This window comes from Cavia porcellus, unplaced genomic scaffold, assembly GCF_034190915.1.
Source record: "Cavia porcellus strain 051 isolate PalLab524CR breed Dunkin Hartley unplaced genomic scaffold, mCavPor4.1 scaffold_3, whole genome shotgun sequence".
NCBI classification, from domain to species: Eukaryota; Metazoa; Chordata; class Mammalia; order Rodentia; family Caviidae; genus Cavia; species Cavia porcellus.
Window position 1 is genome coordinate 22,786,128 of NW_026947486.1, and position 12,532 is coordinate 22,798,659.

General features: G+C 43.0%; 1 protein-coding gene across 1 annotated transcript in view; it reads left to right on the forward strand.

The window, feature by feature from the left end:
* The first annotated feature begins 9,140 nt into the window (after positions 1-9,140).
* LOC134475429 (synaptonemal complex central element protein 1-like) overlaps positions 9,141-12,532 on the forward strand; it is a 165,465-nt gene continuing 162,073 nt past the window's right edge. Inside the window, exon 1 of the mRNA XM_063245858.1 lies at positions 9,141-9,530. The gene's annotated coding sequence lies outside the window, so the exon portion shown is untranslated. The remainder of the gene's footprint in view (positions 9,531-12,532) is intronic.

The following is a 12,532-nucleotide window of genomic DNA, read 5'->3' on the forward strand; positions in this document are numbered from 1 at the left end:
TTAAACACTCCAAATATGGGTGTCTAAAATGAATAGACACCTCTCAGATGAAGTACAACCCACAAATAAATATTCAAAAAAATGTTCACAGTCACTAGTCATTTAGACATCCAAAGTGAAACAACAGTGAAACTTCATCTCACTCCAGGAAGAATGGCTACTAATAACAAATGCTGGCAGGACTATGAGAGAAAAGGAACCCTTGTCAACTGTTGTTGGGAGTGTAAATTTCCAAATATGGAAATCTGCATGATGATTCCTCAAGAAACTAAAACTAGAGGTTACATTTGATCTAGGCTCTTGTTTCCCTTCTAGATACCTCCTTGAGTTAAAAGCATCATACAACGATATATGCATAACCATGTTTTTAGCAACAAAATTCATCATAGCTAAATCTTAGAAACAGCCCTGATACCCATCAGTAGATATATGGATAAAGCTAATGTGGTTTTTTTATACAATGGAGTACTACTGTGCTACAAAGAAGTGTAAATTTGAGACATTTTTATGTAAATGAATGCACGTTGAGACTATAATTTCAAGTAAAATAAATTGGATATATACATTTAAATATCACATTGTTTCTCAATGTGTAAGAAACCAAAACCATAAATAAGGATGAAAATGTATGCTGGATATTTGGAATTAGGAAGAAAATGTTTAAATGGGAAGAGGTACAAGGGAAAGGGGAGGAGAAGGAAAGGAAAGAGACAGAAAAAATTAGAAGGAAAAATAGAAACACAGCTTTGTAAAATAAGGAGGGGAAGAAAGGTTGAAGGGAAGGGAGGGAAATGGGGAAAAACAGAAAAATGAAGCTATATACAGGTACAAATTCTCCATGATGAATATGATTATCATGTGTATCAAGCATGTAGCAATGAAATAAATTTTTAAAAAGTATTAAAAAAAAGGAAAACAATACAAGTATCAGTGGATCAGGCTGACAGGGAATTTCAGGGAAGACCTAACACAAATTTTAAATTCTTTAATGAAACTGAAAGCAGTAGTAAAGCAGTAGTGCCAGACTCCTTCCTGGAAGCCTGTGTAACGATTCCAAAACCAGACAAAGACTCAACTAAAAAAAAACTATAAGCCAATTACTTTTATGAACATAGACGCAAAAATACTCAACAAGATAATGGCAAAAAGAATGTAACCAATAATGTAAAAGTCTATATATCATGACCAGTAGGCTTTATCCTAGAGATACAAGGGGATATATGGAAATCAATAAATATAGTACACTTCATAAACAGAAGCAAAAGTAAATGAAAGAAATGTTAACTGTTGTGATTTGATTATTATGCATTATATATACATATTCATGTACAATAATGTGCCCCCAGAAGTCAGTATAAATATTATATTTTAATTACAAAACTGAAAGATATTTTCAAATGGAAAAATTAATGTAAAATGAGGTGTATCTCCCTCATATTCTCTTGAATTCTATATCACTGCAAAATTGACTACTATGGATATACTAATCTATTCTCCTTACAGAGATACATATTTAGATGTGTAAGTATAATATATGTAAACATACTTTTCTTTGCATTTTTATCGTTATATTTTACTCTACACCTAACAAAAGGTCTCTCCAAAAATAGGAGAATTCATATCATCTCTTCAATGTCTGCTCCAATCAAAGGTCTCCTGTGTGACCTCTAATTTCAAGTGCAGTCATCAAGTCCTGGGTGTACTACATACCTCTGATCCTCTGTACAATTGCTGTACTCCTAACTTGAAGAGACGTTTCACTTTGTGAACACCAGCATGCTCCTGAAAGAATATATAGAACACTTAAATGATTCATATTATTTGTCTTGGAAAAGACAATGCAATGGCTTGCATCACACAGCACAAACCTGATTTATACTAATCTCTCTTTGCTTCCCTCTGTATCTATCAACTATCTGTTTCTGAGTAGAAATTGAACCAAAGACTTTCACAGTAAGCTACACACCTAGCTCTTGTTTAAAAAAAATTGAGACATGGTCTAGCTAAGTTTCTTGAGTATGACTCTAATTTTCAATCTTTCTGTTTTAGTATCTCAAAATGCTGGGATTATAGGCATGAACCATTATGCCTGGATTTTACTGATAAATTACTAGAAAACAGAAACTATTTTGACCTGAAATTCTGGCTCCCCAAGACACTAACCTTAGCCCCCAAAAGATTAGCAGACAGCTAGGTTTGATTGTCCTTCCCTCTGGTTGAATAAGTGTGAAAATCTTCAGGGAAGCAAAGATTGTTAGCCAATGAATTTACCATATCATGTCTAGGAGCTAGTCCCTCTGCTGATCTCCAAATACAGTGAAAAACTTAGGATTTTCTGGAGATGCTTGCCATTTTTAATTTTGAGACAGAGTTTCATTATGTTGCCCTGGCTAGCCTTGAACTACTGAGTACAACTGATCTTCAAGCCTCAGTCTCCTGAGTAACTGGAATTAGAAGCAATTGTATACTTGTGCCTATATGATGCTGGGGATTAAATGCAGGACTCATGCAAAGCACATCCTCTGCCACTAAACATCTTTATCCAGAATAAAACTATTTTTTCGGAAGGAGGAGTGCTGTGATTAAAAACTAGGGTCCTACAGTGCTAAACATGAACACTATCACTGAGCTATACCTTTGGTTCCTACTTGTTTTCATAGAACTTTGCTGGAAATCATCTTCTGGAATGCCTTCAAAAATTTAAGAGCTGTAAGTGCTGCACAGGTTTGGAACTCTCTTTGAGCATCTGGGAAAAAACACATACAGATTCCACACAGTAAGCTTCAAGCCACCAAAAACTTAGCTTTTCTCAGATTGTAAAGGTAATGGTAGCAGCTGTACAATCTTCATCAAGAAAGTATGTGATAACATACCTTGTAGATATGAAGCCAGTCATGTCTGCATAACTCCTATCCCTGTGATCCAACACTAATGGGTAATGAAAGCCATGGCTTTTACTAAGTACACTTTATTTCTCTACAGAATAAGTAGCTGTTTTCCTGATCATACAAATTATCTGTTCCTGTGAGTTATTTTTAAATTTCAAACAACTCACAAGAATGTACGAATAAAAGTAGAGATCACTTGAAATTTCTCTACTTTGGTGTGACTTTAGTTAATATTTTTCTGACTGCAGTAAGCAGAATTTTGGCCTTCATGATCCTTACTCTCTGGTGTAATCCTGGGAACATTATAAAAAAGAATTTGCAGATGTAACTTTAATGGTTACCTAGTAGTTCATTGTAAAATGGGGCAATTTTCCTGGATGATGTAGGCATATCTGATATAAACTCACTGAAGAGTAGAAAGAGTAAAGGAAGTCAAAGGTAGCTAAAGCACAGTGACTCAACATCAATCTATCACTGCTATTTTGAAGAAGATAGGGTGCTGTGTGAGAAGGAGTGCAGACAGTGTAAAGTCTTTTGGAGAAATGAACCTAGGTAACAAGCAATGAGAAATGGGAAACTCTACCCTGAAATTACAAGAAATTCAATTCTAACAAAACGAATGAGCTTGGAAGGAGATTCTTCTCAAGGGCCTGGAGACAATGAGAGTATCCCCACATGCACTTGAATCTCAGCCTTGTGAGGTTCCTGAGAAGCCAATTAACATATGCCATTTCTGCACTCTAGAGTCATGAAAACACAGAGAAAATAAATATGATTTTTAAGACTTTAAGTTTATTGTAATATTTTATGACAGCAATAAGAAATTTACTGTCAATCCTGTAGTACATCTCTTCCTCAAGCTGTGGTTGAACATATGACTGTCTAATTTTAAAAAATCATTACAATAAAAAACATGCAGTCATAACCCCCCCCCGAATACCTTCCTTTACTTACAAGACAATTTCCCTACTATTCTTGTAACTTTCTGAAACAGTTCTGAAAGTTCTACTTTATGAACGTCTTCATGTACCCATCCTTCAAGATGTTGTGCTGTTGTGGCTGCCTAAATGTTCTGAATCAGTTCAAAATGTTTACCTTTCATTTTGACTTTGGGGAAGAGCCAGAAATTGCATAGTGCCAGACCTGATGAATAACTGGATGAGGACTTATATTAATGTTTTTATGTGCCTACCTTTTCACTGAGTGACACTAGTTGGCAGCATTCACATTATTTTTGATCACACATTATAAAAATATGAAAAATTACTTCTAGAAGTCCTTCAGAAATTAACAAGATTGATGGGTGACTTCAATCTGCTTACTGATTTCTTTACCATACAGAAGCTTTCTAATTTGATGTACTTCCAATTGTTGATTCTTATTGTTTCTTGTGCAATCGTGGCTCTGTTTTTAAAAATTCTTTCCTAACTTTATGTCTTTAAGTGTTTTATCTATTTTGTCTTCCAGTAGGTTTCATGTTTCTGTTTTTATGTTTTTCAATTTTTATTTTAAAGAGAATAAAACCAAGCAAAATAAAACAGAATAAACAAATCAAAACAAGCCAGTGTAAGTGACACAGGACTTCAAAACAATACAAAATCAACAATGGGTACCATAATGCTTCTTGTTGTCTTTCAAACAGCTGCATATACCTTCAGACATAGTAAAAATCAAACAAAACAAAACAGAATATACCCAATAAAAACAAAACAATGAATGTAATAAAGGACTTCATAATAAGATGAGTAAATCCAAAATGGCTATAACAATATCCATGCCACAAACAACAAAATCAAACAAAACAAAACAGAATAAAACACAACCCCCAAAAAGAATGAAAATAATACAGGACTTCAAAACATGAAAATAGGGAATTAAAATGGCCACCACCTTCAGAAGGAGATCCTCCATAAATGGCACAGTGTATACCATTATCCTCTGAATAGATGATCAGACCACTGATCTTAGATCTGCAAAGTCAGTGAAACACCAATCACGACAATCATTAAATTGCATTTCACCTGAGTAGCTATCATCATTGCCTAGGTTTCTCCAGATAAGCCGATTGCTTATGGGGGCAGGGGGCAGGTTGGCTCTTCTTTCCCAGCTGTGTGCCAGAAGGGGCTGGGGTCTGGTTGTCCCCCTGGCAGCCTGCATAAGGATCTGGTTCACAGGAAGGGCTTGCTTCTTGGTGACTTCTTGTTCTCTTCCTTCACCATCCACAAGTGGTGATGACTCACAGGAAAAGGCTGGGATTTAGCTGTTCCCCTGGTGGCCCAAACATGGCGCTGATTCACAGGGAGAGCATGGTACTTCATGACTTCTTGTTTTCTTTTTTAATATTTAGATTTTTGATTCATTTTGATTTTAATATAGTACTTGGAGATATGTGGCTCAAGTTTTAATCTTCTGCAAATAGTTATCCAATTTTCACAGCATCATTTGTTGAATAGATCGTCTTTCCTTCAATGTATACTTTTGGCCTCCTTATCAAAGATCAACTAGCTGAATGCATTTGGGGATGTTTCTATATCCTCAATTCTGTTCCACTGACCCATGTGTTTCTTTTTGTTGCAGTCCCAGGAAATGGAATGGGAAGAGAAAATAAGTAGAATAATGATATGCCATGTACAAGAACCTAATAACCTCAATGAGTATAAACATTTTGTCATAAACAAGAATTAAGAATAATAGTATCAATAAGAATAAAACTAGAAGAAAGGGGATTTAGATGGGGGGTGGGAGGGAATGGGATTGAAAAAAGGAATGTTATATTATACATATGTACCCATTCCCCAAGATGATTGTAAATGCAAGTATGGAAAATATCTACTAATAAAAAATGAGTAAGTATGTTTCAAGCTAGAGGAACTATTTTCAGTGGGAGTAACGGCAATGTGTCTTTTACTTTAAGTCCATCATCTTTCTAAATGTAACAGCATATACACACAGTGACACACACGCACAGAGAGAAAGAGACATACTGACAGACAGATGGACAGAGAAAAAACCAGCACCTAATTATTCTGCATTTCTAGATTCTCACTTGGTTCATTTCCAATATCAAACTATTGTTCATCCATACATTAAGTGGAGGCACGTGTCAAAAAGTAGTCACGATGTCGGTGTCACTCCCGGCCGGCAGGAAGGACACACAACAAAGTCTGGCAGTGGACAACCTTTTCTTTTATTTTCCTTCTCCGTACAGCCTGCCCCGGGAATCCTCCCGGCCGAAGCCACTGTTGGTCCGCTCCCCGCGGCTCCTTGCGTGCTTCTCCCTACAGTCTGTCCCGAAGCCTCTACTGGTCCGCTCTCCGCGGCTCCTTGCGTGCTTCTTCCTACAGTCTGTCCCGAAGCCTCTACCGGTCCGCTCTCCGCGGCTCCTTGCGTGCTACTTCTGCTTCTTTTTGCTTCTTCTGCTTCTTTTTTCGTGGCGGGAGAGGCACTCACTTTTATAGGGTTACAGTGGCCAATCAGTTCAAAGCGCGCGATGCGGGCTGATTGGCTAACATCAGTTGTTGCTAGGCAGACTATCTTACAGGGCGGGTTGTGAAGCAGGAGATCTTACAGGGCGGGTTGTTTACCAAGCAGGAAGCAGGAGATCTTACAGGGCGGGTTGTTTACCAAGCAGGAAGCAGGAGATAAGCGCCATCTTAGCACACTCGATGGGAGGGGTAATCTAGCTCAGGCTTTGCTCTTTCCTACAGGCCTCACGTCCGCCAAGTAAGGCGACCGGGCTCGGCCACGGCTCCCAACATCACATGATTTGCAAACTATACAGAAACATAAGGAATCAAGTAGCTCAACTACTTCAGTTTACAGAAAGGGAGAATGGCAGGCTTAACATTGCACAGTTAATTAATGGCAGAATCAGCTTAGAATTTAGGTATCCCAAGCTCTCTTTCCACTACTCCACCATGCTTCATCTAGTTATCCTTCCAACAAAGTTGAGGTCTTTCTAGCAACAATGATATTCATCAGTAGAAAAGCCAGACAATCTTGTCATCCTATTTACAAAATACGTGCTACTTTTATTTGCCTAAGGGGTTAGGTAATTTATCTTCTTGTGCAAAGACAAACAAACAAACAAAAAAAAAAAAAACCCAAACTGAGGATCATACAAGAATACTAGGGAAAGAGGCTTAAAATGATATGTTAAAGGCCTAGTTCAAAAGGTATGAAGCTCAGTGGTAGAGTGCTTGCCTATCTTATCTGAGGCCCTGGGTTCCATTCCTGGCACTGAAAATAATAAGAAAAGAAAAGATAGTTCAGTGCCTGACTTCATAGTAAGTTTTTGAGGATTTTTACTTTTTAATTATCAAAGTGTTTTTGTATTTATTAGTACGTCTCAGACTCTCAACAGGCTGTGGAGATAGGAAAGCCAGAGCTTATTAGCCAAAGTCTACAGAAGAAAGGACATCTCCAAGCTAACTCAGTTATTTGACCAAGGTCACCAAACTAGTTGCTGACAACACCAGGGCTCAGATCTGTGTTCTTGATTAAAAATCTCCTTCCTCTAGTCTAGGCACATAATTCTAGGAGTTCTTGACAGGTAACTACATATCCTATAAGCTGAACTTTACAGATTTCAATAAGCCGAGTCCTTTTGAATCTCAATCAGAGATCATTTCCCAGGGGGGAAAATAAAGCTTAATTTCAAAATGAGGCAGAGCAAAAGAATATCTCATAGGTTGACACACGGTTAAGAATCAAAAGACTGTTTCAATTCCTAGACCAAAACAATGAAAATTAAAGGCAGCCACAAGGAAGGGGTAGCGGATGGAGTGTTGTTCAGTGGTAGAGCACATGCATCAGGCATTGGGGTGTATCCTCAGCATTGAAAGTAAACAACAACAACAATAACAAAGAGTCAACAACTTGTGCTGCCATTTTCTCAAACTTTCTGCTTTCTAGTAAGGAAAAAGCAAAACAACAAGCATAATCAACGTGATCTTTTCTGTCTAAACATGAAAAAGATGGAGGGAGGGCAGTTTCCCATGTGAATCTTCTCTAAGGACTGCAAGAAAAACCGAAGGAAGGCAGCCACAAACCTCTGCGCTACCATTTTATTAAAGAAAAGTGAAGCCAGGCTCATGTTATGTAGCAGCCCGGGGGGCTGAGGAGAAAAGGTTGATGGGGTGAGCTGGGCCAGTGGCAAAGTGTAGAACAGGCAGCAAGAGGTGGGGAACTGGAAGCAGGAGTGGAAACCCTGGTTGCAGAGAGCTGGCTCTGGAAGGAAGGCGCCGTGGTGTGTTCGCTGACCTGAGGAAGAAGCTGCACAAGAACCAAGAAGGCAGACACTGAGCAAGTCAGAGGGAGAAAGTCCCGTTGAGTCACAACTGAGTTGTCCACACTTTCCCTTCCCCTGTGAGACCTTTAAAACTCACCACCCTTGAGTCACAAATTCTCTTGTCAGAACTGTTCTTTGGTTATATGGTTGGCTGTTTTTAAAGCCCATCTGAGTAACAGGAGGCTCAAGCCTGAACAGCCATGCTTCGGACCCTGTCTAAAAGCTGATTCTTCACAAAGGCACAGCATTATTAACTGAAAAGCCTATCGGTGGACAAAAGCTCTTTCCTGTCGGTTCTTTGAGAGACAATGTTGCTTGCTAGTCCCAAAGTTTGCGGATCCCTGGCGTGATCATCTCAGTGGGGCAAGGGCAAGAGCTCCAGATGACTGGAACACACACACACAAGCACAGTGCTCCCCACAGACTCCAGCTTGAGCCAGGGTGTAGCCCTGCCTGTGCAGGGGGCATCGTCCAAGTGCTCCTTGATTTACTCTATGCTCCGGGGCAACATTTCCTAAATGACCCCACACACCTAGTGCTTATACACAGAGGCCTACACACACAGCCCCTCTGTGTTCCCGGTCCTGCTTCCTTGACTTTCACCCCTCCAGGCACACCAAGTCTACAAATTAGCAGCCTTGCAACCCTCCCGGGAGTGGGTTCTTGGGACCTGGGAAGAAAAAGGCAGTCAGAGAAACATCAACAGGCTAATCAGGAAACCAGCGTTTCAGCCCACTCAGCCACGCGGGCCATCCACACTAACGACTTTAACCTCCCCGTGCCTCTGCAGGCTGCAGGGGCGGGGAACTCTGCAGCAGAGAGGAGGACCAAAGAGGGGGCCTGCTTGAATGAAACAATGTAACAATTGATGTGAGGCCTTGCCCTGCTCCTACTCCTCAGAGATCCCTTAGGCGCGGTCCCAGTGCCTGCCCCTCCCCATCGCTCTCATTTCTAGTCCATAAAGCGCCGTCCCTCCGCCTCTGCTCCTTTTTCTTTCTTTCTCTTTCTTTCTTTTTTCCCCTTCTCCTTCCCCCGTCTCTCCCCCCTTCTCCAGCACCGTGTCATTTCCTCCTTGGGCTCGCTCGCTGCCCGAGCGTCTCCAGTCCGGAGAGGAGGCGGAGCAGGGCGGTGCGGGAGGCGTAGCACTGGAGGGCGATGGTGGTGGAGCCGCTGGGGGCGGAGGCAACGTAGCCCCCGCAGAGAAGGAGCCCGGCGGCGCCAGAGCGGAGCCCAGGATGGAGAACCGGCCTGGGTCCTTCCAGTACGTCCCGGTGCAGCTGCAAGGGGGGGCGCCCTGGGGCTTCACCCTTAAGGGAGGTCTGGAACACTGCGAGCCGCTCACAGTGTCTAAGGTAAGACCTGGAGGCTCTGCTCAGGGCGCCTGACTTTGAATGGACGAGCTGTGCGCAGGCTGAGGCAGGACGGGGGCCTCGCACCCCTCAGAGCAGCGGTGAAACTCGGCTCCGGCTGGGGCTGAAAGCCCCCGGAGGGACAGGAGCAGCGCGGAGGGCTCTTGCACCAGTCCAGCTGCAGACAGCCCCCGAGGGCTGCTGGAGCGCAGACAAGAGCACGGCTGGCCCGGCTGGAGCCTGGAGAGCAGGCACTCCCGAGGACTCTGGGGCCGCCCTTGTTCCCCCACCTCGGGGAGACTACTCCCCTCTGTTGGGAGGACTGGAGGGAGTGGCGGCAGTCGGGGGCTTCTCCTCCAGGCCGCTGCGCCCGGGCGGACAGTGAGGGGCTGGGGACGTAGGCGGTGCAGCTGTGTTCCTCTCTGGGAGCTCTCTGGCTGTCCTGCCAGGGCAGGTTGCAGGGTTGGGGTCCGGTGTGGGAACAGAGGCGAGGGCGTTGGTGGCTGGCTCCTCAGCCTCATTTCCCACAGCCAGAGGCGCGCACATCCATTCAGCTCTTGGGCTGTGGCTGCAGCCGGTTTACTTGGCCTTTGCCTGCTCCCATTGCCGCCGCCTCAACACCGGGCCAGCGAGATTTCCTGCTCATTGAGAAGTGTGGAGGAAACTTGTGCGCCATGCAGCACGACTGTGCTGGAGGAGCTGCCTCTGCCGCCGCCAGGGTTTGTTTGTTGAGGAGGCTGTGAACTGCTGGAAGCCAAGATGCAAAGGAGGACAGGGGAGAGTGGCTCTGGAGTGCTCTGCAATCCCAAAGCTAGAGCAGCTCTGGGGAGAGCTGAGGGCAGGGACAGCTGGGGCTGCTCCTGGCAAGAGTGACTTGCAGAGTGGCTTGTAGAAGGACTCACCTTGAGGCTCCAGATTGCCCAGGGAAGGAACGTGAGGAACTTGATCCCACTGTCGGTCTTGTTTCTGTTAAATACTCAAATAGCGCCCCCCCCCCGCCCCCAACCAAGCCCCTCAAACTGCACTTGAGATGTGCATGCATGGTCAGGATGTGCTTTCTCAGCACAGAGCAAATGCCACTCTGCCCTCTTTTGGGCTTTCTAATGTTCCTCCTCTCAGCAGTTATGACCCCCCTTCCCATCGCCATGCACACTCACCTATACCCAACTCGTAATAGCGCTGTTTCTACAATGCATTGTAGCTGCTGATTAACTGGTAACTTATGTGGTTTCTCTTGGTTACTTTTCTCTTTGTAGAGACAAAACACCTGACACCCAAAATTATAGGAGGATAGATTATTTTGGCTCACAGTTTGCATAGGTTTTAGTTCATTTTTCACTGGTTTCAAGGCAAGTGGCCAGGCAGAGGAGAAACAGTCCATGACAAGCACAGCAGGCAGAAGGCAGCAAAGTAGTGAAGGTGCCTCTTCTTCCTTTTATGCCTTCTGGGCTATCCAACTTTTGGGTAGCGCTGCCTACACTCAGGGTGGGACTTCCCATTACTGTACCCAGAACTATGTTAAACCAATCAGTGGACTGATTTAGTAATAGCACCTTAATGCCAGCAACACACACCCTACAATGGTTGATACATATTTCAATTTGATGATTGAGAAGTTTAAAAAGTAAGTGACTCAAACTGTCCTCCTTTGTAAATATCCTGAGTTTGTACAAGGAGAACAGCAAAGAGATAGTGTGGGTGTGTAACCTGCTTACAGTACAAGGGAGGAAAACAGGATTGCTTTTGTTCTTCTTGCTTTTGCTGTCTTTTGCCACCTTAAACTGCTACCCCTCTGCCATTCTACCCTGCCTTGGAGCCAGTTGATTATCCTGAAACCACCATAAACCTGGAGCTAAATACACCTTTCCTCCTTTACCATTGGGAGTTGGGTATTTTGTCCCAAGAATGAGATTCAGTAATTGTATAACCAGCTATCTCACAGAAGTCCCACCTATGTCCCCATGAGGCTTTGGGGAGACATCTAGCCCAAGCCATAAAATGGTCCTTTCAGGCCTTGGGGCAAACCTGGAGTATTGCATGGTTGGGTACCTAGCAGTTTCAGTGACCTGAGGAATATTGAGGCAACATTTTGAGAAAGAGAAGGACTCTGAGTTCTTTAGCCTTCTTACACCAGCCCAGACCTTTATCTAGCACCTCTTCCCTCACACTTGCTTTATATTTCTGGCCAGCCAGAGATGCCTGTGTCATCTACTAACACCCCCCCCACCACCACCACCACCAAGGCACTCTCCCTCCGCCATTCTCTGGAGCAATAATTTTTTTAAGGGAAACTTTCAAACAAGCCCTTCAGGAATTTGTTCTGATCATAGCTGAATTTGTTAATCAAACTCCTCCCCTCGGTTCTCTTTCCACCAAGGTCACAATGGGATATGCAGCCCTCCATAGTCTGGTAGTTCCTCCCCTTCTTGTCCTCCTCACACTCCCTGTCCAATTTGCACAGTGGGCTTAGACAACTTGCCTCAGAGAGGTTCATTTTCACTTCTGCTAAGGGCTCACCAAACCTGAAAGGTGCCCAGAAGGTGCTTGCTGCTGTGGTCCAGGGTATTTTGTGAGTCTGCATGACCATGACAGGGGGTGTTAGTCTGGTGCAGCCAGCAATTTGTAGTTTGGCTGGGGGATTATTTGAAGACAGATGAGGTTTCTTTGGCCAAGCTGTTGAGGAAGTGCCTCCTGTGTTGAGATGCAGGATGCCTTTTAATGATTCCCTTTCTATGGAGTATACAATTGACACCTATTATATGAAGGCTCATTACTACATGCATTTGAATATGCAAGGGGTAATATTGGTTCTCCAGTTCTTCCCAAATAACCTGGCTCCTTACAAGTAAAGCCAGCTATAAGTGGGTTAACTCTAACATCTAAAGAAGTAAACTATTGGTTCAATGCAATGGTTGTCTCTGTGGTTTTTGTTTTCCTTGCAAGGCACATTCTGGAATATTTCATTAACTCTCTTTTTACTACTGTACCTGTGTTTCCTTTTGGAA